A 24,230-nucleotide genomic window follows, 5' to 3' on the forward strand; every position below is an offset into this window, starting at 1 on the left:
CCCAATGCTAGTGTGTGTTTAGTTGTTGGAGGTTTAAAACAACAACATATACTTAGTATGGAACAGTTCTCTGTGTAACCTGTGCTGATGAGATGTACTAACTAGCAGTTGCGCTGCATCTCGCATTTCAAGGTAAAAGCTGGGCTCAGAGACCTGTGAATATGCATCTTTCATTCCCAAATTATCAGCCTGCAGAGATCTTTTATCCCAAAACTGAGACTCTGGGCACTTTAATTATAATTGATATAGCAACAGCCCAGTTTAAAAATAATTAGAGCTTTTTTTTTTTCTTGTCTCATCAACAGAATGATCATCCTTGTTACAGAACTCATACATGGCATACCCAGTATCCAGTGAACCATGACAGCTGAGAAAATATGTTGCTTAAGATGCAGTGTAGTGTTGTTGGGATTCCCTCCGAGACCTTTTGCATTCAGTTTATCCAGAACACCTTGTCCAGTTCTGGGAGAACATGCCATCCGGTTCCCTTCTCTGGGAGCCAAAACACACAGTTCAACCCTGGATTTCATAACGCAGGTTCCTTTATTTGTCATACAGCAAAGCTACACTGAGTTGATCAGACTCAAGAGGAGGGGATGGGTATAGCCCAGGCATACCACCCATTCAGAATTACATAGACCACCGCTCCCTTTTTTTACATTCACACATTACAGTGTATTTGCTGTACATTACAGCACATATTTTTGGATTGGCTTTCTTACTTTGCAGGAACCAATCCATGTGCTGTTCTCGTGGAACCTGATCTTTACAGTCTAGTTTTATCTTGTCCATAGTCCCTAGCATCAAGGTATTGCTGCTTATCTTAGCTAGCACAGACATCCTGACTCCAGCATATTGTTTGTCAAGCCCCTGTTTGCAACTTAACCTTCCATTCACGTCCCAATTATGCCCACTAAGAAATTAGGCAAGTTACTTATGTCAAGCCAGGCCTACAAGTGTGATGGAACAATTCAGGATAGATAACGAGAAAGGGAAGACAGAGATTGAACAGTTATTGTCATATTGTGGAACAATGCACCATTTTGAAAGGAATCAAAAAGGAAGACTTAATATATTTCAGGAATGGAGTTGTCAAGGGGTAGTGTAGTTAATGTGTAAAGCAAAGGAATATAGTCAGCAAAAATGCTAGTTACTGTTTTGACTTAACCAGTGGATGCAGCATTTTGAGCTTTTTAGGAAATACAATGATGGTATTGAGGTGAAGGCTGCCAAGGTGGCACCCAGAAAGCCTAATTAGGCTTCTTTGTGTAGTAATTGCCTATTCATTTATTTAACTAGCCTGTTGCTTGTTCTGGGTGTTGCCCGTGGGGGGTGGGCTTCTGCTTTTTTGTTGGTGGTTTTTTGTTTTTTTTTTTAATTTCTGACTGGTGAGTGTGATTAGCTCCCGGTTGCAGAATCTACTTTAAAAAAAGCTTTAAAAGGCTGCTCGCTGCAGTTTATTCACCATACAGGAGAGGAGTGTAATTAGTGTGAGGAGCTGCTCTTCTACAGAAACTGTTACGCCCCTCCTGAAAGAGACGGGATAGAGTTGGATCTTACAACTGGAAACTTCCTACATCTGGATGGATAAAACGTCAACAAAAGGACGAAACACTCTGATTGCTCGGCTTGCCTCCCCATGAAGATGAGTCATGCAAGGGGACTCCTCCCATCAGCTGAGGTTGCAGCTCAGAGCACGAGGCAGAAGGGGGATAAAAACCCCAAACCAAAGGAACGAAGCATCCTACTCTCTCTACCAATATGGTGCTGCTGCATGTCTGAAGATGGAATTTAGGGACCACAGTAGGCCTTTAGGGCTTGATTCAAACTCATTGAAGTCAATAGATAGATTCCTATTGATTTTAGTGAGCTTAGATGGCTTTCTTAGTGAAATGTTGAGAAGAAAACTAAGAAGCATGAGAGAAGTTCTGTTTAATATTTACCCCAATATCTGACAGAATTTGATTACAAATTGACTACACTGTCACTTTTAGGTTAGGCCCAACATTTGGGCTTGCTTATTTTTTTAAACAGGACACACAGAAACTCATATGAATAGAAATTTGTTTTAAATTAAACTTGGATTAGGGGGCTCTAAAAATGGCACCTTCCTATTCAGCTGACCTGCTCCCTGAATCAAATTCTCCTCTCAATTCAACAATGTCAGATCATAGTAACTCATTAAGTTATTCTAGATTTAAACTAATGTGACAGCAGAATTTGGCCCAAAGAACATATCACTTTAATAGCTAAGTGCTACTTTTACAGTCACGTTAAGTGAATGGAGTTACTCTGATTCAACACTGATTTAACTAAGTACAGAATTTGGTCGTGTTTTTGGGGTTTTTTTTTTAAATCTTGGCAGTGTCCCTTTAACCAGTGAAAACATAAGATTGCATCAAATTATTGCAAACTTCAGAGAGACCCAATTCAGGAAGGCACTTACATACCTGCTTAACTATAAGCAAGTAATTAACTCATTGACTTCAGTGGCATTTAAACGTGTATGTAAGTACTGTCCTGAAAAGAATTGCTTTCCTGAATCAGGCCAAAGAGATACACTTAAGGCCTTTCTCCAAATCAAAATTAACATACTCCTGAGAATTGAATCCTTTTCTAAAACTGTATGTTACAAACACATCCTATACAATCTCATTTTGTAGATGCTACTTTATAACCTTGTTTTGGGATCTGAATGTTTTTGTGAGATACTTTTCTTCCCGCACCCCACCCAATTTGTTATCAAAAATAAGAAAACATAAACATGTACAATTAATTTTATATCACAAGAAAATACTGGCAACGTGGCTGTTAGCTTCATTATTTCTTCTGGAATTGAAAAAAACCCGAAAAGTACAAAGGCCCAGATCCTTGAAGGTATTCAGGCATCTAATTCCCTTGTAAATTATTGATTAATAAACTTGTATCTTTTCTGTAGATCATGAACTTAGCCCATTCATGATGCATTAGGATATTCATCCTGGGAGCTTTATAATAGAAACAATGTAAAATGGACGTGAAGGGACTAGTACAAGGATGGAATTTATTCATGACCTAGTCATCTCCTACATCTAGCTTTCCTGTGTATTACAAACTGAGCTGTATGTGACAGCTCATCCTTGCTAGGCAGGTAAGTGTTGAGTCACGAGAATTCCTGGAAGTAACGGGCCAAAACTTGAAGTCCTTACAGCAGAATTTTTCTGAAGGTCAGTTTTTGCTGGCGATGATCTGTTACAATGGCGTAAAGTCAGGCCACAATTTGCACTGACTGGAGTTCTAACTGAGTAAGAGGCCTGAGTGAGACTAGAGCCAGAGCTTCAAAGATCTGGGCCTAGCATGAGGCCATCAGAAGGGTGGAAGTGGCCTTCTTGCACCAATTCTCTTGCCCTTCAGGTCAGACTCAGTTTGCTGAGCAGTCTTGTTTTCAAGGTCAATCTTATTCAATCTTTTGGATTCAAACATCCTTTCAGCCTCTAATGCTATGAAGAGAGAGAGAGAAAAATGTACTGAAATCTCCTTAAGGCGCAACTTATATTTAATATAAACCCCAATTTTGGGTGTTCTCAGGTAAAATAGAATACCACTCCCATTCATGTTGTTGGCTATTTTATCCATCTGGATATTTTTAACCAGCTCTCTTGAGGGATTTGCATTACAAGTAGGAGCAATGACTGGTTATTAATAAGTATGCATATATATGGGGTAACCATATCCACACAGCTAACACTCCATCTGAGATCAGTTTCAATTTGATATTTTTTTCATCAGTCATTTTTCTAACACTATTTTTCGAAGATTTAGCTAACAAAATTGGGATGGCTCAGATTTGGCCTCCACTCCACTTAGCTGGACCGAGCATGATGTTGGCAGAGCTGTCAATCAAACCCTTTTAATTTAATTAACTTTTTAAATTTAATCAATGTAATAATTTAAATCATTTGTGGTATTACCCCATCCCTCTGTTTCCCCTCCTTCCAGTGTCTTAGCACTTTGGACAGCATACTGGCCTGGGACTCAGAAGACCTGAATTCTATTTCTGGCTCTCCCACTCACCTGCTGGATAACCCTGGGCAAGTCACTCCCCATCCCTATGCCTCAGTTTCCCCATCTGTAAAATGGAGTGAATGCTATTGACCTCCTTTGTAAAGCATTTGAGATTATCTGATGAAAAGCACTATATAAGCACTAGGTGGTAATATTATTTAGTACTTTCATCTTCAAAGTACTTTGCAAACACTAAATAATCCCAACCCTGCCCCCCCCCAACGCAGGTAAGTATTATCCTCATTTTACAGATGTTAAGTGACTTGCTCAAGACCTCAAAGGCAGTCAGTGGCCAGGCTGTGAGAGACCATTATAGTTGAAATCCACCAAATCAAGGAGATTGGAAGGCACTTCAGAAGACAGAGGACAATGGTAAATGTAAAACCTTTCAACCCTGAAAGAAGTTAACTGCTTGACCAAGTGAAAATCAGGACCCTAAACAATTTGCTGTTGAACAGAGGTGAAGTGAAGATTTTAAGACATATGCTGACTTTGAGGAGAAAGGGTCACACTGTTCATGAAATAAAATGTATATTATTAAACAACCCTACAATGTTGTGGGGGCAGGGGCAACAGCTGCTAGAACTCTCATTTTATCCTCTGTCATGTGCAGTAGCTTTTTCTTCATGGTTGGTCTGAGCAGGGTGCAGACAACTTGCCTCCCTTGTCTTAAATTTAAAAGCAGAGCTAGGAACAGCATTTGCAATTTAGCTGGTTTTGAAGTTTCAATTTCCACTCAAAATGGCACACTGGATCTTTAAGAGCAGACCAGAAAACTTACTCTGTACTGATGGGATCAGCCTGCTTTCAACAGTGATAGTTGGCCGCAGAGTTAAAGCATGACACCAAGGGGTGTCTTCAAGGAGAAGCAGGTTTGTCTGTCCCCTTTCCTGGCACAAACGCCTTGTCAGCAAAGCAAGTTCTGCAGCATCTGCCCTGTGACCACAAAAATGTCATGAATGAGTGGTTTGTACAGCAATGAAAACATAAAATCCACAGGTGTTCAGGTCACCTGTTGAACATTTTCTATAGCAAGGCTAGCAATTTCAAATGACACCCATGTTTGTCCATGTAGAGGTGTTATTCTGGCCACCAGAGGGAGCCACAATAATCTTGTGTAAAAATAAAAGCATACTGAAAAAGTTTAGAAGAATTAATAAAAAATTGAAAGAAAGGCTTCAAAACTAGTGTGATCAGTCAGTCACTCTATCAGTCCATCTGTTCCCTCATTCATGCCATGATTAATGGAAAAACACACTCTGAGAAAGTCAGACATAATTTAGTTTGTATTATTTATGACAGTTAAATAGAATTCCTGACAGTAATTTAGCCCTGTTTTGTTCCTCCATTGAACAGTGAGAAGATGAAGAATTTCCCTCCGAAGTCACTCTTTTTTGGCCCCCATTAGCAGGGACCTATTAAAATATATACGATGGTAGATGATACCAGCATGCGTCAGTTTGTTCCTAAACACACAAAGAAAAGTACAGCCCATTTTGCCACTGGGGAATCCCCACATGCAGCCTAAGTTTCCATCAGATACAGGAGGCAGGATTCGGGGGGCTGGAGCCATTCGTGTGCAGAACAGCTCACCTATTTGGGGGGAGGGGGCTCTCTGCTTGTTCCCATATTGTAGGGCTTAGGGGGCAGGTATGTCTGTATCTTATAAGACCTTCATTATTGTAGTGTCTGATTGCCCACAATTTCTAATATACTTCATCCTATGAGGAGGAAATATGATCCCCATTTTGCAGTTTGGGGATCTGGGGCCCAGAGGAACTTGCCCAGGTCTGCACAGGAAGTCTGTAGGAGAGCAGAACACAAATCTGCATCCTCCTGAGTGCCAGGCTAGTACTCTAACCACTGGGCCATCGTTCCTTTAAGGTCAGGAGTAAGTTGGGGAAGGTGCACTCATCCACACACCGATCCACCAGTTTCTGAGCAGAGGCAGAGAAGTGGCTACAGCAACGTCCACCCTTATCCCATTTCAGACTGGTAGAAGAGGAGCAGGTGAGGGAGGCTCACTCCAGCCATTGCTTAGGATTTTGCTGCAGGGCCAGCTAGGAGAAGATTGACATCTTAATAAATGCAAATAATTTGTTAACAAGAGAAACTATGAAAACATGTAAAAGGCAAAAGCATCTAAACTGTGTGATTCGTTCCCATTTCTTCCCTTGTACAAAAGACTCTCTAAAATTAACTAACAAGGGAGTAACCCTAAAAACAAGGGCTAATAATGAAACTAAGGTTGAGAACTCAGGCACTCAGGTCCGGAAATGCAAGATTGAAGTTCAAACCTCAGCCTTAACTCTACTCTCTTGTAATTATGCCTCTTATTTTATGTCATTGTACATTTTTCTATCAATCAATATAAAATATTCACACTGGAACTTCTTATATCCCCTTACCTGCAGTAAGTTACAAGCCAGGACATACTTTCTTCCCACTTGGCTTGAATTTTCAGTTAAAACAAGCTTATTTTGGTGCACATGGATGTGTGTATAGGCAAAGGAGGCCAGTATCCATTCAGCACCTGGTTCTGTGGACAGAGGACTCTATTTCCCAGTGCCAGCAATCTGGCACTTTTCACAAGCACTTAATCCACTTTTAAAAGGCTGAAGAACTGTTAAAAGGCAGATTAGTCTAGACTCTAGTGGACAGGACACTATGCTGGGAGTCAGGTGACCTGAGTTCTGTCTTAGTTCTGTGAGGGCTGCACTCGGATACAAAACTCACGACACTGAATCTCACAGCTGCCTTAGGCCACAGGTTTAAAAATAGCAGTGTAGACATTCGGGCCTGTGCTCTGAGACCCTCCCCCAGCTGTGGCCATGCCACAGGTCTTCTATTGCAGTGTAGATGTAGCCTGTGTGACCAGGGCAAGACGTTTCTCCTCCCTGTGCCTCAGATCCCCTCCCACCCTTTGTCTATTTAGACTCTAAACTCTTTGGAGCAGCGACTGCCTGGTCCCAATCTCTTAATTAATATTAACAATATAATGATAATAGATAGTAGTCGTATAAAAAATAGTGACCGCTGTTGTGTATATTGACTGTGGGATGTAGTAACCAGCACTTACACTTTATAACAGCTTGCTTGTAAGACAGATTTTACTGTCCTCTTTCTGTGAAAATCATATTCCATGGTAGATCAGTGGATGCAGTTCACTTACACAGACATGTCAGAAACAGACGCAAACTATCCTCTTTTGCTTCCTGTTCACCTATAACATAAGAGATCGTTAGCCAGGAAAACCCATTCCACCTGGGCATTTACTTGCAGTGCATTAAGTGGAAGAATTAAATGTAAATGGAAAACCTGCTCCAGGAATTAACTGAGTTGCATTTGTCAGTCTTGCCGTCAGTTTTGGATTATTCGATTCTGAAGAGATCAAAAAGAGCAGAATGAACAAAGTCTCCAACACCTGTTTCAATTTTACTCTTACATTTTCCATGCACATAAAGCAAAACCTGTCATATGGCCGTGATCCAAAGCCAACTGAAGTCAATGGGAGTCCATTCCATTGGTTTCAATGAGCTTTGGATCAGGCCCTTTCAGACTAGATGACTAATTTTAAATTAAAGAAAACAAAAGAACAAGTATAAACAATTCTCCGTGAGAGTGAATGGAGAGTGTAGCTTGACTTGGATATAGGATCCTGTAGTTTGACTTGACTCACTGCCCTGCCCTATTGCAGGTCAACAGAGCCAGTTGAAAAATGAAAACAAAAATAATTAAGGTTTCCCCATGTTTATTCCCACCTCCGCCCCCCCCCCCCCCCACTGCTCCTCAGACGTTCCTGTTAACTGCTGGCAATGACCCACCTTGATTATCACTACAAAAGGTTTTCTCTCCCCCCCCCCACCCCCGCTGGTAATAGCTCATCTTAAGTGCTCACTCTCCTTACAGTGTGTATGATAACACCCATTTTTTCATGTTCTGTGTGTATATAAATCTCCTCACTGTATTTTCCAATGAATGCATCCGATGAAGTGAGCTGTAGCTCACAAAAGCTTATGCCCAAATGATTGGTTAGTCTCTAAGGTGCCACAAGTACTCCTTTTCTTTTTGCGAATACAGACTAACACGGCTGCTACTCTGAAATAAGGTCATGAAATATTTTTAAATGTTTGTTGATTTCATTTTGCAGGGCTTGAAATTGACCTATTTTTCATTTAGTTTTTAAATTACCCCCAATGTTGATAATATCAGAAGTGTTTCCACCAACCCAACTCCCTCTTAGTCTCAGCCCTGAGCATCACTCCTACAAAATGGCCCACAAGAATTATTTAAATTAACTTTTCATTTGACCATCATAAGGGATAAAGGAAGTAATAATCAACTGAGTGTAAATTATGGAGTAAACTTGCAGCTGAAGCTTGGGGATGCAAGAAATCTGTAGATCACAAAGCCACTGACCCCTTAACCGGCTCATTTCAACACCCCCACAGCCTTCCTGTGAGGATTTTTAGAGAAGATGTAAACAGTTAATAAATATAGGGCTTCACGGCCCTGCTGCAACTGCGTTTGAACTTCCCACTGAGTAAACTGCTAATGCAGGGAACGGATCCCTCTTCAGTGTGACACCAGCTACCTGTTTTGTCTCTTTGCAATGAATATTTGTGTTTGTTGCTTACTCACACACTAATCCACAAATAGAGCACCACACAGGCAGTGTTGTTCCTGATCCTGGAGCCTTCTTTGGTTTACTTTAGGGGATGCATGTCACTCCAAGCCTGAGAGAAATGTAAGGCTACCCCGTGTTGGCACACACACTGATCCCTGACATCTCCTTTGCTGATGTAATAATGGGCTTTGTGGCGCATCAGCAGACAACACTTTCATGGATAGACTGGGAGAGGCAGTTACTGACCGAGACCAGCTTGAATGGCTACGTCTAGTACCTCCCCATGCTGCAACCAGAAGGGAGGGAGAGAATGGGAGCAGCCTCCCTGTGGTCAAGCTCTTGAAGCTTTGGAGAATAAGTGCCAAGTAAATTCATAGTCTTCTTCGCTTTTCTGGGCCCTACTTGTGACTCAGGAACACAGACTATCCCTTGTACACTTATAAAGGTCAATTAGTTTTTAAAAACGGAATAGCCCAGAACAGAGCATTTATATTAAATACTACAGGCAAAATTTTCAAAGAAAGCCAACATAAATCCGATGTTTGAATGCAAACTGGCATTATAAGTAGTTTTGCCTGTGCAGGTGCAACTGACCCCAAAAAGGGGAGAAGTGCCAGAGACTCTATGAAGTCCACTAGGGACTTTGCAATTGCTATTGATTTTACATAGAAGGCACTCAGATACTATGATGATGGGTGGCTGTATAAAATCTTTAGATTAGATAGATACAGGTAGGAGAAGGATTTGCAAACACATGCTTTTATGACCAGCTTTGGAACGCTCATATTTACTTTCTCATTTAGTTACTACAGTTGCTAAACTGGCTACTTGTCAAGCTTTGAGGCTTCCATACTGTGACTTGTCTAACTAAAATATAACGATGCAGATCATTGTTGCTACCACTGCTGTAGAATTGCAACGGAGCTTCATACAAAGTGTGGCACATGGCCAGAAAGGGTTAAGCAGCTTGCAGGATAAATAACCCAAAGATAACCTTTGAGACATGTTTGAAAGTATGTGAATGGTATTTAAGGCCATTCCATGCTAGATAGGCTAGAACTTCGAAGTGCAAACCTGTATTGTTAGAGAATAAGAGGTGATCCTAATTGTGTGTGTTTACTTATATCTTAGATGCTAGCCAAGTAAACAGACAGTTCCTGACTGTCACTATAGCTATTGATTCAGAGATCAAAAAGGAATATGAACATTTAGATGAATCTTGGGTGCAATAATGTCATTGTCTATATGTCTCTTTAAAGTTTGTGATAAACTGCTTAATGGATAAATTATCTTATGTTAATCCATATAGTTAATTACCGGTGAGGTTTAGGAAACAGAAAGTTACATCAAAAGCCTGTTGTTCACCCAGGACTGTATGATCAAGTGGCTGCTAGAAAACTGTATAAAAGACCCTTGGGTCCTGATCCTGTCATCTCAACTGGCTTGATGCTTCATGCAGGCGAAGCTTAAGTTGTAAGGCTGAGATCCCAGTCTTAAGCTTGAATATGAAAATTGGTCTATAACCCATGGACTAATTATGAAAGAACTTTTTGCAACTACAGAGCTCACCATCTCTGCTATGAATCTGAATCTCAAGAATTGTGCTCATGTCTGTATGTATACTGATCTTTTAACCAATACTCCCTTTTATTTTTCAATAAATTTTAGTTTAGCTAATAAGAATTGGCTGTAAGCATGTATTTGGATAAGATCTGGAATATGCATTGACCTGGGAGGTAATGTGTCTGATCCTTCGGTGATGCATCCGATGAAGTGAGCTGTAGCTCACGAAAGCTCATGCTCAAATAAATTGGTTAGTCTCTAAGGTGCCACAAGTCCTCCTTTTCTTTTTAAGGGAATTGTGTTGTTGGCTTGTGGGGAACCAGTGAGGTATTATAGAAGCTGTTTTGTGCTGGCTTGGTAAATCTAAGTATTGGAATATCCACCAGCTTTGGGGATTGTTTGCCCCATTTTTTGCAGTTCACCCGAACTGAGTGACCTCAGTTGGCTTCCCTGGAACCCCAGTCACGCATACTCACTGCAAACTTTGTGACGCCAAGAGCTGCACTGTCAGTTTGTCAGAAGCTAAAAGGACGTACCTAATGTGTCTGGATGTCCCATAGAAATGGACAGCATCACATAAGTGTTGCAATTTCAGCCTGGGTATGGTCATGCCAACAGGCAAATGGGCAAACCAAATGGACACTGAAGAGCACGAAATGGCCATTGGTGTGTGTGATTCCCCCATTGCACACTCAGCTGCACCAATGCATCATTATTAAATATTTGTATTGTGGTAGTGCCTAAAGGCCCTCCAATGCGGGAGTGGGCGCTAAGCACTGTATACACAAACACACTCTCTTCTCTGAAGAGTTCACAGGCTGATGCTACGTCCACATTTGGAGCTAGGGGTGTGATTCCCAGCTCACGTAGACATGCTCGCGCTCGCTGTCAGTCGTAAGCGTGCTAAAAACAGAAGCGTGACTATGGTAGCAGGGCAAGCAGTGAGCCAGAGCGCTGACTGGCTGTGCCACGTACAAACGCACCTGGCTGCTGTTGATACAGAATCGGTGGTTAGCCTGTGCCACCCCTGCCCCCGGGCTACACCTGCCACACTCCTCTGTATAATGCGCCGGCGTGATGAGAGCTAGCGTGAGTGCGGCTACTCACGCTGGGAATCGCACCCTCCGCTCCAACTGCAGATGAAGTCTACCTTGGGTGGGTCCTGTAGGTGCAGCCCAAGTTATCGCATGAGAACTCCAGAAGGACTTAACAGAACTGAGTAAGCAGACAACACAATGGCAAATTCAAGTAAGCCCAGGCAAGTATAAAGCAGTTTTACATACACGAGGAATATAGTGAAATATAATACTTGAACCCCCGAGTGGGTTATTAGACAAGTGCTAAATTCTCAAGAGAGAATATGAAGACATTGACCACAGCGGCACTGGAAAATGTGAATGGCATGCCAGCTAAAGAAAATATTTCTCCTACACTCACTCTTTTCTCGTAGCCAGACACCTCACTGTCTCTGTTCCAGTGGTAATTCAAAACATTCAGCTCCACGCTAGAATTTAGCTCAACACCTAATTTACTGATTTAAAACAAAGAACACAGAATGTTTCTTTTGGCATTTCACCTCAAAGGATACCGATGGGAATCAACTCTGATTACATTCAGCTCAGTTGCCAGAGCGCTTGCAAATAGAATTCTTGTCTTGAGGACCACGTGCTGCCCTCAATCTCTCCATGTGCAGTGCTTCCTAGTGCCACACAGCTCTGGAAACGCTTTGTTCCCAGAGATCAGTCCTTGATGAAAGCAGAGCGTGTGATGAAATCTGCCTGGCAGAAGCCTCTCTCACAATAAAATGAGTTTACCAAAGGTCATGCACATAATGGTATTTTCATTGTTAGTGCAGGAAAGTAAGCAGCAAACACAAGCACTACTTCCACCCAGTGGTACTTTGGATTACAGCAGTTTACGCTACCAGAAAAAGACGTGGAGGTTATCTAAACACAAAAGTTGTACAACGTTAACTGTCCCAGGATAATTAAAGTGGTATAATCCTGCTGCATGACAGCAGTTATACCAGAATAAAGGTGCCTTATATAGGAATAGCTTATTCCCATGTGGATTCACTCCAGATACCTCAGGTAGCCCATAAGGCAGTGGTGGGCAACCTGCAGCCCGTCAGGGCACTCCGCGGGCGGGCCGCGAGACAGTTTGTTTACATTGGCCATCCACAGGCACGGCTGCCCGCAGCTCCCATTGGCTGGGAACGGCGAACCGCAGCCACTGGGAGCTGTGGGCAGCCGTGCCTGTGGATGGTCAATGTAAACAAACTGTCTCGCAGCCTGCCAGCGGATTACCCTGACAGGCCGTGTGTGTCCCGCGGGCCGCAGGTTGTTCTCCACTGTCCTAAGGCCTTGTTTAGACGAGGATCTAAAAGTGTGTTGTTCGAACATGTCGGCTAATACATGTGAAGAGGCACACTGCCTTTCCTACATGCTAAGCTGGACATGTAAAGCCTATGGGAATGCCTAGGCTTTAACTCAGCCAGCTTAGCACATGTTAAAATCTACACTACCCTGTCTACACTAGACTTGTCAAGCGTGTTAATTAGAACGTTAGCTAATATTCTAACAACACAACTTTAAATTCTAGTCTTGACAGAGCTTGATGCTCTGTGTAGCTCGAAAGCTTGTCTCTCTCACAAACAGAAACTGGCCCAATAAAAGATATTACCTCACCCACCTTGTCTCTCCATTATCAACTACACACTCAATTAAGTACATAGATGCAATCACTCACTTACCGTATTTCCATTTATAATATTCTACTGGGTTTTTTTCTGCAGAAAAATACAAGGGAAGATGAAGTAGTGTGCAATGGGAGTTACAAAATAAAGCAACTGAATACAGGAAATAAAACAAGAAACTGTACACTAATCTCTAACAGAAAAGATAGGATGCCTGACAGTTCATATGGGCAAAGTTCAAGAGAAGAAAAACAGAAAATATTTTATTAGTTGATTTAAATGGCAAACTCTCCATTACATCAAAGATTTTCATTACTGTGGGATTCCATTTTTTGCCAAAAAGGAAAGCAGGAAGCCATTTTTCTTCTGCAGTCTTATTAGTCACTAAGCAAACCAAAACAATATTCCAACAAAGCTATTGAAGTGGTATGAGGTTTAGAATTAGGCAAAAATATGATTAAAAGGTTTATTACTGTCATTGAACATTGTGGTAATAATGGCACATATATGTTTTATATTAAATTTATAAAGGGCCTTCTTTTTGGGTATACAAATTTTGTGTCATGAAGTTACCACACTTTGGGGCACTTATGTGAGCAAATTGTGCAGTTAGTGAGCAATTAGGCAAATTGCATATGTGGTCACAAAAAGAAGGCCCTATAAATGTTTTTCACTATTACAGCAGAGTAAATAATTTCCTTGATTAATTCAGCATCTTTTTCTGCTCATGGAATGTCTGAGTGGATTGAGAGTTCCTCATACTTCCTCATTATTCATATCTACCCAGTGTGGGTTTTTTAAGTTGTAGGAGCTAACTATGAACAGTTCACTGAGGGAGTATTCAGTACTCTCTATTCAAAATCTGAAGTGTTTTGATTAGCTGTGATTGGTCGCCTGGGATTGTTTCTATTCCATAATCAGCAGGAGGGTTTGCAGAATTTAGGCCATTACGATTTTAAATCTTTCAAGGAGATGCAGCAGTGTATGTGTGGAGAGGTAAGAAGAAAACTGGATCAATGAATTTTAGACTGTATAAAAGCTTTTTCTTTCTGAACCACATGGGCCTGCCTGTATGCTCTTAGAAACGTTAGGCTACTATGAGATATGTTGGCTGACTGCAGAATTTAACAGTTTTATTCTTAAATAATTCACAAAGTAATTGTATATTTGACCCTTGTTGCAAAGGAAATGGTCAGATTCTTCTCTGGCTCATTCAATTGTCTGTGTTCCCAGGCTCCAGAGAGGGATTTGTGTACACCAGAGTCCCTTCATATATAAAATATACCAGCACATTGCATTTATCAGCTTGTGATTTTCTGTCATCACCACAGCCTTTGGCACAGAATAATTGCATGTATGGCCCTAGGTGCAAAAGGTGCAGTCAGATTCCTTGAGTGGCTTATTTAATTGCCTCTGGGGTAGGGTTAATATGGAAACTCTTTCCCTGTATTAAGTTATATGGGACACCATTTTAAACCAGCATTTTCAAAAGTGATTATTGATGCTGTGTGCCTGACCTTAAATAAATCCCTTGTCCCTGGTATTCAGCCCTAAGCTTTCCTGGCTTTAATCAAAGTTGAAGTGGCAGATCTTGCTAACTGGGGGTGCCAGCAGCCTTTTGTGGTTCTTTTCTCACTGGAGGCTCATTGGCTACCTTTACAACCCCCCTGTGAGCTGCACTGAGTCTGACCCTGACAGAGTTTTGTGGTCACTCTTGCTTTCTGGACTACATCCAAAATGGAGAAATGATTGTGGCACTCTGCCTTTCAAAGGTCAGACCCAGGTACATGGTGGCAGCACACCTCTCATCAGTGTTTTGCATGAGGGTTATTTCCCCTCATTTGCTGAAGCAGCCCACTTCTGTTTTGGGAAGCCTGTCCATGCATCAGCGGAAAATGACTCAGAGGAAACGGCCGTGTCTGATCTGAGACTAATGAAGAAGAAGAAGAAGAAGAAATACTGTTCACCTGCCTGTCCTCTCACACCCACCAGTGTAAATAAGCAGTGATTCCAGTGAAATTAAGACAACATTCCCACAACCAAATATAAAAATTGGAGCAATGTTTACTGAGATGATGATGCAGTGATCTCATTCTGAATATTACCTTCTCTGGACTTGATACCGCACCAATTCAACTAATTGGGCCAGAGCCTCAGGTAGTCTAAATTGATATAATCTAAATAAATGTTATTTAAACTGCACTAATTTACACCAGCTAAGGATCTGACTTGATGGGTGTAGAACTGAGATCTGTTTTGGCAGCTTCTGATATTAAAAAAAGAGCTTGTCTTTCCCACTGGCTTGAGTAATGCAAATTTTGTAAATGTTTGCTTCTTTGCTGAGTCGCCAGCCCTCTTGGTTTTCCTAAAACAGTCCTGACTTTGTACAAAAAAGAGTCCTGGCCAATGTCCCAGGATGAGAGAGAGAGAGATGTTTTGCCTGCCAGAAATGTGTGGTTTTTTTTTTATTCTTTATATTTTTTATGCATCCTATGGGTGGGTAAGGTCCTTAGGAGGCTGATTGTTCATGCAAGAGAACAACAGCTAAGGTAGGGAATTTGGTTGCAGGGCACCATCTCTGCTCAGGACCCTGGCCTTTTAAGGGCTTGTTATTGCATGAAATATACTGCAATAATGGGGGAGTGGAAGGATGGATACATTTTTGTGGGGGTGTGACTTTGCAGAATGTGCAGGGAGCACACAGGGGTTTATTGCAGGATAGGGACACATGGGGAGGGGGCCCTAAGGAAGGCAGGAAGCTGCACACCCCTCCACCTCCAGAGACAGAGACCAACAAGAGATAAGTCTCCAGATGCCCCTGCAAGACAGAGAGGAGGGCGATGTGCCAATCCCCCATCCCTCAATGGAGAGAGAATGTAGGAGAATCCTCCTGAAGACACCCAAAAAGGGGATAGGACTGCGACTGCCGGGGGGAGGGGCAATTGCTGGCTGCTGGGCCTCTCCCTTAGAAGACAACTGCCAGTAATTGGGGGTGGGGAGGTTGTTTGGGGAGGGATAGGGTCTCCATGGGTTCTGACTACTTAATTAACACTCAGATTCAGGCTTTATGAGTCAAGGAATTGATATTAAAAACCCTGACATTTCCTAGGATGCAATGCAATGCTCCAGCCGGCCCCAGAGCTCCAACTTCTCAGACTAGTCATATTTTCCTTTTAAATCTGGTAACTGTGACCTCTCCCTGAGAACTATTCAGTACCAACATCAGCAAACTTGTACGTTTAGTTAACACTTAGGAGACTGCAGGACACATATTTTGTAAACATACACATGTATCTATTCATCCATCCTGCTAAGCCTTCATTTGGTGGACAGCCTGGAAAATGACAGCATACCTGTCTTTTGGGACTTTCCCCCTAGCATTCGCCCAAAGAAAAGGTTTGCAGCACTTCTGGTGTGGATCTTTGTGAGCATGACTTAAAGGCAAAGGGGGACTGAACTCTGGTGAACCCCTGGCTGCAGTTTCAGGTGTTCTGGAATTCTTGTTTTTCTTTTTCTTCTCTTCGGGGGAGACAACTGCTGCTTCAGTTTTCACAACAAGTAGTTACTCCTGCATTCTATGATCAGCACACCATTAATAATTTCTCTGCAAACAGTTACAACACCATAAAAAGACATGCAAATTGTGTGTAAGATTATTTTTACAGGATTTAAAAAAAAAAGGCTCAAGTATGTCAAAATAATGGCAAGCAGTAAAGGTGAGGTTCCAGAAGGAATGACTGCTGATTGAGCTTTAAAAATAAGTCTCCTCAAGGACTAGCATAGCCAACTAATTCATTTTTTTTTATGAGTGCTCTCCAGTGCCTAGTTTTCAAACCATAATTCTGGATTTCTGTAGTACACTGTGCAGCCTATGCAGTTGCAAATTCTTCACTGTGTGAGCAATAATTTTTTGGTATGGAAGGTCCAAATATAACAGATGGTTATATGTGTCCACTACAGAAGCTGCCATGTTTGACTCTGAATATTAACCCAGCACCCCTTTTCCCTCAAACTCGTATTGCGGACTGTTGGCCTACTGGCATGGACAAGGTCAACTGGGTTAAATATCTGCTGTAGCAAAGTGTGCTTCAGGGCATAAACCAACCCCTAATTAATGGGAGTCAGGAAAAAGCTTTCCCTAGGGGAGGATTACTCCAGGGTTTCTTGGACCTTCCTCTGAAGCAGCTAGTACTGGCCAACGTTGGAGACAGACCTAGACAGACCACTGGCCTGAGCTGATAAGACAATTCCTGTGTTCTAGGCACAGTCCATGATCGCTAGTTTGCAGACACATCAGAGACCAAAGATAATATTTCACTGATAGAGCAGTGGAAATTAAAAGACAGCAGTTCATCAGAATCTGGAGGACAGCTACTAGATCGCACGCCCTGGTTCTCATGTGCGACTTTAATCATCCTGATATCTGCTGGGAGAGCACTACAGCGGTGCATACACAATCCAGGAAGTTTTTGGAAAATGTAGGGGACAATTTTCTGGTGCAAGTGGTGGAGGAGCCAACTAGGGAGGGAGCTTTTCTTGACCTGCTGCTCACAAACCGGGAAGAATTAGTAGGGGAAGCAAAAGTGGATGGGAATCTGGGAGGCAGTGACCATGAGTTGGTCGAGTTCAGGATCCTGACACAGGGAAGAAAGGTAAGTAGCAGAATATGGACCCTGGACTTCACGAAAGCAGACTTCGACTCCCTCAGGGAACTGATGGGTAGGATCCCCTGGGGGAATAACATGAGGGGGAAAGGAGTCCAGGAGAGCCGGCTATATTTCAAGGAATCCCTATTGAGATTACAGGGACAAACCATCCCGATGTGTCGAAAGAATAGTAAATATGGCAGGAGACCAGCTTGGCTTAACGGTGAAATCCTTGCGGATCTTAAACATAAAAAAGAAGCTTACAAGAAGTGGAAGGTTGGACAGATGACCAGGGAAGAGTATAAAAATATTGCTCGGGCATGTAGGAATGAAATCAGGAGGGCCAAATCACACCTTGAGCTGCAGCTAGCAAGATAAGAGTAACAAGAAGGGTTTCTTCAGGTATGTTGGCAACAAGAAGAAAGCCAAGGAAAGTGTGGGCCCCTTACTGAATGAGGGAGGCAACCTAGTGACAGAGGATGTGGAAAAAGCTAATGTACTCAATGCTTTCTTTGCCTCTGTCTTCACGAACAAGGTCAGCTCCCAGACTGCTGCGCTGGGCAACACAGCATGGGGAGTAGGTGGCCAGCCCTCTGTGGAGAAAGAGGTGGTTAGGGACTATTTAGAAAAGCTGGACGTGCACAAGTCCATGGGGCTGGATGCATTGCATCCGAGAGTGCTAAAGGAATTGGCGGCTGTGATTGCAGAGCCATTGGCCATTATCTTTGAAAACTCGTGGTGAATGGGGGAAGTCCCGGATGACTGGAAAAAGGCTAATGTAGTGCCCATCTTTAAAAAAGAGAAGAAGGAGGATCCTGGGAACTACAGGCCAGTCAGCCTCACCTCAGTCCCCGGAAAAATCATGGAGCAGGTCCTCAAGGAATCTATCCTGAAGCACTTACATGAGAGGAAAGTGATCAGGAACAGTCAGCATGGATTCACCAAGGGAAGGTCATGCCTGACTAATCTAATCGCCTTCTATGATGAGATTACTGGTTCTGTGGATGAAGGGAAAGCAGTGGATGTATTGTTTCTTGACTTTAGCAAAGCTTTCGACACGGTCTCCCACAGTATTCTTTCAGCAAGTTAAAGAAGTATGGGCTGGATGAATGCACAATAAGGTGGGTAGAAAGCTGGCTAGATTGTCGGGCTCAACGGGTAGTGATCAATGGCTCCATGTCTAGTTGGCAACCGGTATCAAGTGGAGTGCCCCAACGGTCGGTCCTGGGGCCGGTTTTGTTCAATATCTTCATAAATGATCTGGAGGATGGTGTGGATTGCACTCTCAGCAAATTTGCGGATGATACTAAACTAGGAGGAGTGGTAGATACGGTGGCAGGTAGGGATAGGATACAGAGGGACCTAGACAAATTGGAGGTTTGGGCCAAAAGAAATCTGATGAGGTTCAACAAGGATAAGTGCAGGGTCCTGCACTTAGGACGGAAGAATCCAATGCACCGCTACAGACCAGGGACCGAATGGCTAGGCAGCAGTTCTGCGGAAAAGGACCTAGGGGTGACAGTGGACGAGAAGCTGGATATGAGTCAACAGTGTGCCCTTGTTGCCAAGAATGCCAATGGCATTTTGGGATGTATAAGTAGGGGCATACCCAGCAGATCGAGGGACGTGATCGTTCCCCTCTATTCGACATTGGTGAGGCCTCATCTGGAGTAGTGTGTCCAGTTTTGGGCCCCACACTACAAGAAGGATGTGGATAAATTGGAGAGAGTCCAGCGAAGGGTAACAAAAATGATTAGGGGTCTGGAACACATGACTTATGAGGAGAGGCTGAGGGAACTGGGATTGTTTAGTCTGCAGAAGAGAAGAATGAGGGGGGATTTGATAGCTGCTTTCAACTACCTGAGAGGTGGTTCCAAAGAATATGGTTCTAGACTATTCTCAGTGGTAGAAGATGACAGGACAAGGAGTAATGGTCTCAAGTTGCAGGGGGGGAGGTTTAGGTTGGATATTAGGAAACACTTTTTCACTAGGAGGGTGGTGAAACACTGGAATGCGTTACCTAGGGAGGTGGTAGAATCTCCTTCCTTAAAAGTTTTTAAGGTCAGGCTTGACAAAGCTCTGGCTGGGATGATTTAATTAGGGATTGGTCCTGCTTTGAGCAGGGGGTTGGACTAGATGACCTCCTGAGGTCCTCCCTTCCAACCCTGATATTCTATGATTCTATGATTTTCCCACTCCCTTCCCCAACTGTAACTGAGATTTTAAATTTGGGGCCAAAATTTATATATTTAATACAGTATGAGTTTGGTCAAAGTAAAATTTTTTTGTAATAAGTATGTGCTCCGAGTAATCTCTTAACACACTTTGTATGTAAGTGTGAAACTTAAGCAGGAGGAAACCGATAGTTAATAATGTTGCACAAAAATACCTTTGGGTGCTAGTGGACAAAAAACTGGGTATGGGTTTGTCTTTACTTTCCAACTCAAATGTGTCTGAATTTAATATTGAAAGTCACCAAGAAACTATTGGACATAAATTATTGTTAATAAATTATTAGTTTATTTTCTAGCAATTTAATACAAGCAGTTTACAAGCTCTGTGATATACTCCTACCTGTTTAATAGCTGCCAATAAAATAGTTCCCATGTTGCTAGGAAACGAGTTCTGCTAAAGAAATATTTTTCTCCTGAGAGACTATAAGGACAAAAGAAAACTCAGACAGAATGGCGTACCAGTTTAATTACTGATACGTCCTCTGTCTGGGGACTATATCCTGCATGATGAGGATGGAAAGGTGGGATGGATTTGATGAACAAATACTGCTTATTATTTGCATTATATTAGCAGCAAGAGACCCTAGCCAAAACCAGTGATCCACAGCTCTGAGTTCATAATAAGAAACCGTTCCTGACCTCAGGTGCTTACATTCTAAATAGGTGAGACAGACAAAGCATGGCAGAAAGAGTTAGAACATACAAGCAGAAGATTGGGAATTGAGGCACAAAGAGAGAGAGAGTGACTTGCCCAAAGACACACAAAGTCTGTGTGGCAGCTAGGAACAAAACCCAGATCTTCTGAGTCCCAGGCCAGTTCTTTAACACAGGACCATCCTTTCTCAATAGCAGCAACAGATCTTTCCCACTTCTAACCATTATTTATAATGCCCTTTTCTGTGATGTGCCCTGCCTAACTGCTCTGTGTAACTGGTAACAAAAGGCTATCAACCATAAAGAAACAGCAGGTTCAGCATAAGGATTAATTCCAGCGTTGCCAGCTAAGTTATGAGATAGATAGGAGAGGGATTGTGTCTCTCCGGCAGAGGGAATATTGCTTTCCTAAGCGGTGCTGCTTCTTAGCTGGAAAGGAGGGATGAAATTCCTCAAGGGGAAAGACACCCGAGTAACTTTGCTCAGCTGAGCAGGCACACATTATTCAATTATGAAATTCTGCACCTGAAACTGGCAGGAATACTACTGCCATCTGTATCTCTTGAAATTGGCACTGTGTAAAGAAAACTATAAAACCAGAAGATAAGATGTCAAGTATCAGGGGGTAGCCGTGTTAGTCTATATCCACAAAAACAACAAGGAGTCTGTTTCCGATCTTATCTTCTAAAAAAACAAGGAGACCGGTGGCACCTTAAAGACCAACAGATTTATTTGGGCATAAGATTTCATGGATAAAAAACCACTTCTTCAGATGCATGGAGTGAAAATTACAGATGCAGGCATTCTAGAGAATGTCTTTTATATATAGATAGATGTTTGTTAGTCTTTAAGCTGCCACTGGACTCCTTGTTGTTTTTTTAGAAGATAAGATGGGAAACGGAAGAAAAATAGCAACACGATATAACCTCATATGCCTCAAAATTTTGTAGCATACATCCAGCCAAAGAGACATTAATGTAGTCTTTGAACAGATAGCCACTAAATCATGCTTGAACAGGATATCATCAATGAAATTGTTGATAAACTAATTGAAAGAACTTGTAGGTCAGACTAGAAAAGCAGAGACCACAAGAAGCAGGCTAGGAAACCACCTTCTGTTTGAATAATTGAGTGCTAATCTGGATTCTTTACTATGAATTGACTCATCCTCTAGCAGCAGCTACTAGTTTCTTGTTTCAGAGTAACAGCCGTGTTAGTCTGTATTCGCAAAAAGAAAAGGAGTACTTGTGGCACCTTAGAGACTAACCAATTTATTTGAGCATGAGCTTTCGTGAGCTACAGCTCACTTCATCAGATGTATACCGTGGAAACTGCAGCAGACTTTATATATACACAGAGAATATGAAACACATATATACATATTCTCTGTGTATATATAAAGTCTGCTGCAGTTTCCACGGTATACATCTGATGAAGTGAGCTGTAGCTCACGAAAGCTCATGCTCAAATAAATTGGTTAGTCTCTAAGGTGCCACAAGTACTCCTTTAGTTTCTTGTTATGTGTGTTGTGGTAGTATCCAGAGGCATGGTGAGAAGGTATCTTACCTCTCGCTGACATGACGTGGCAGTGCCTCAATTTCCCCTCTGGTCGGTAGTCTTTCTCTCTCATTGGTTGGCCCTCCCGTTAAACCAAAATTCCATCCCTTCAAGGGTAACAAAAGTTCACCTCAAAAATCCACCTCAAGACCAAGTCTTTCCCAGTCCTCACCATGTTTATGGGGCTCTCCCTAGGGGTCTATATTCAGCTACCATCTCATTTGTTGTTTGCATCCTACCTTCCCAGATAGTGTGTAACCACACCAAAAAAGGGACACTTAGCCTGCTGTGTACATGAGCAATAAAGAACTGAACCACAGAGAACATGAACAGGAAAGTGACGTAGGCTGGAATGCACAGCAGACAGAGTGAACAGACGTGAACTCCATTAAAAGTCCCTATAAAGGAACCTGGGCATTTTCCGGAGTTTTTCGCTCCCATATGTTTATTAAAAAAACCTGCACACATTTAATACAAGACTTAAGTTGGGAATTAAAGGTGCCTTGCATTGGTATAATTTTTTTTGCTTCTCTATGTTTATAAAGACATCCTGAAAGGGGTTTTTGTTTTGTTTTTTGTTTTTGTTTTAATTAGAACTAACTGGAGTGTCAAGTCTGTTCTTCCCTGGTTTTGCTGGAGCACTTCTTGGGGGTTTCATGAGATGCGTATTGTGAGATCTCCTCTTAACTGAAGGGAGAGGGGTGTTATAGTAAAAACAAACATATTGTTTCTGCCAAGTGTTAATCAGGCATTTGAATTAATACGTGTGAGCAAAAATAAACAAAATGCAGCTTTACATAGTCTGAGTAAAAATCCCTTCGCCGCTCAGTTATTCGGCTTTAACTCTCTTCTTTCTTTTGGTGTCATAATTCAACATACTCAACCTCAAGTATTTAAAAATCATAAGCCAGCCCTCACCCATTCAAAATCATGAGACTGCCTTGAAAATAATGAGATTAAAGAAATAATAAATCTTGGGTTCTTTTTATTTGCCTTCTGGTGTCGGAGCGTTTGGGGTTCACATTTTCAATCTTTTCTTCATAGCCATGAGGGCTAGAAACTTATTTAGAAAGCAAGATGAGTTTATCAGGGACTAACCTGATTATTTCAGTAGTCTGAGCTCTAGGAAAAATTCCAAATATCATGATACACATGATAAAATTGAGAGATTGTAACTGCCAACTAGCCTCCCAGGCAGGGCTAGATTAAGGGATTTTGGGGCCGCAGGCATGCCACAATACAGGGCCTCTGGTGGCTCCACACCAGCTTCGTAGCTCCAGCCCTACTTGGATTGACAGCGGCAACCTGACTTTCCTGCCCAGAGAGGCTGTGATTTGAGGCATCCTCCTCCTCCTCACCAAAAGTGGCAACAGGGGCTTCCTTCCCCTCATGAGCATCCGTGGCAGTACCATGGATCCCCTTTCCCTGAGGGACAGCAGTGGGATCCCCAATACTCACCCCAACAGCAAGAGGCTATCTGCTTAGGTGGACATCAGGCCAGGTTCACTCTCCTCCCACCACACACAGAGTTCTCAGCTGGTGGAGATGGCAGACTCCTCATCTCCCCTGAACATTGTGTCTTGCGGTTTACACGCCTGTGAGGAGCATAAGGCAGTTTAGAGCTATTGTTTTAGGTGTCTGCAGACTTGGGCAGACATCATTGCTGGGATTACACTCAGGTCATGCTTTCAAGTATTTTTCCACAGCCAAGAGGACTACCAACTTTTTTTTTTTTAACAGGAGAAATGACATTTTGATGTAATCACATGAATCCAAAAGCTGGGACTCTGAGCACTGGCCTATATTGCCTTATATCTTGACCGGGCCCTATTTCGGATTTTTAAGGTTATAACAAGTAAGCAAAAACCCACCCACCCCTTTTTTTTTAAATTATAACACTTTAAGCCTTTTTAATGATGTATAAAAGGCACAAGCCTATTTTTTCTCCTGCTGAAGGTGACATTGAAGAACTGAGCAGGGTTTTGTTGGGGGCCGCATGACCAAAGGTGGATTTATCTTATCGTGAAGTTGTTTTATGAAAACAATTAAGAACTGGCTTGTCATGTACTGAAAATTGAGAGGTTTTACAAAAGGCCATGCGAGATAAAAGAAAAAGTGTGGAAATTGAATCCATGCAGATGCAGGGATAGACCTGAGCAGATCCATTTTCAGGATGTGGCACACAGGGGTTGGTGGGTGTGTGTGTGGGG

The 24,230-nt window shown here is 42.3% G+C and overlaps 1 long non-coding RNA gene across 1 annotated transcript; it reads right to left on the reverse strand.

The window, feature by feature from the left end:
* Window positions 1-7,129: 7,129 nt before the first annotated feature.
* On the reverse strand, window positions 7,130-23,598 carry LOC142071739 (uncharacterized). Its single transcript, XR_012667928.1, has 3 exons — window positions 23,479-23,598; window positions 22,030-22,127; window positions 7,130-7,425 (listed from the first exon to the last, which is right to left on the reverse strand). It is a non-coding gene; the product is annotated as an uncharacterized LOC142071739 (long non-coding RNA).
* Window positions 23,599-24,230: the final 632 nt, after the last annotated feature.

The sequence above is a fragment of the Caretta caretta genome, chromosome 4 (assembly GCF_965140235.1).
Source record: "Caretta caretta isolate rCarCar2 chromosome 4, rCarCar1.hap1, whole genome shotgun sequence".
NCBI classification, from domain to species: domain Eukaryota; kingdom Metazoa; phylum Chordata; order Testudines; family Cheloniidae; genus Caretta; species Caretta caretta.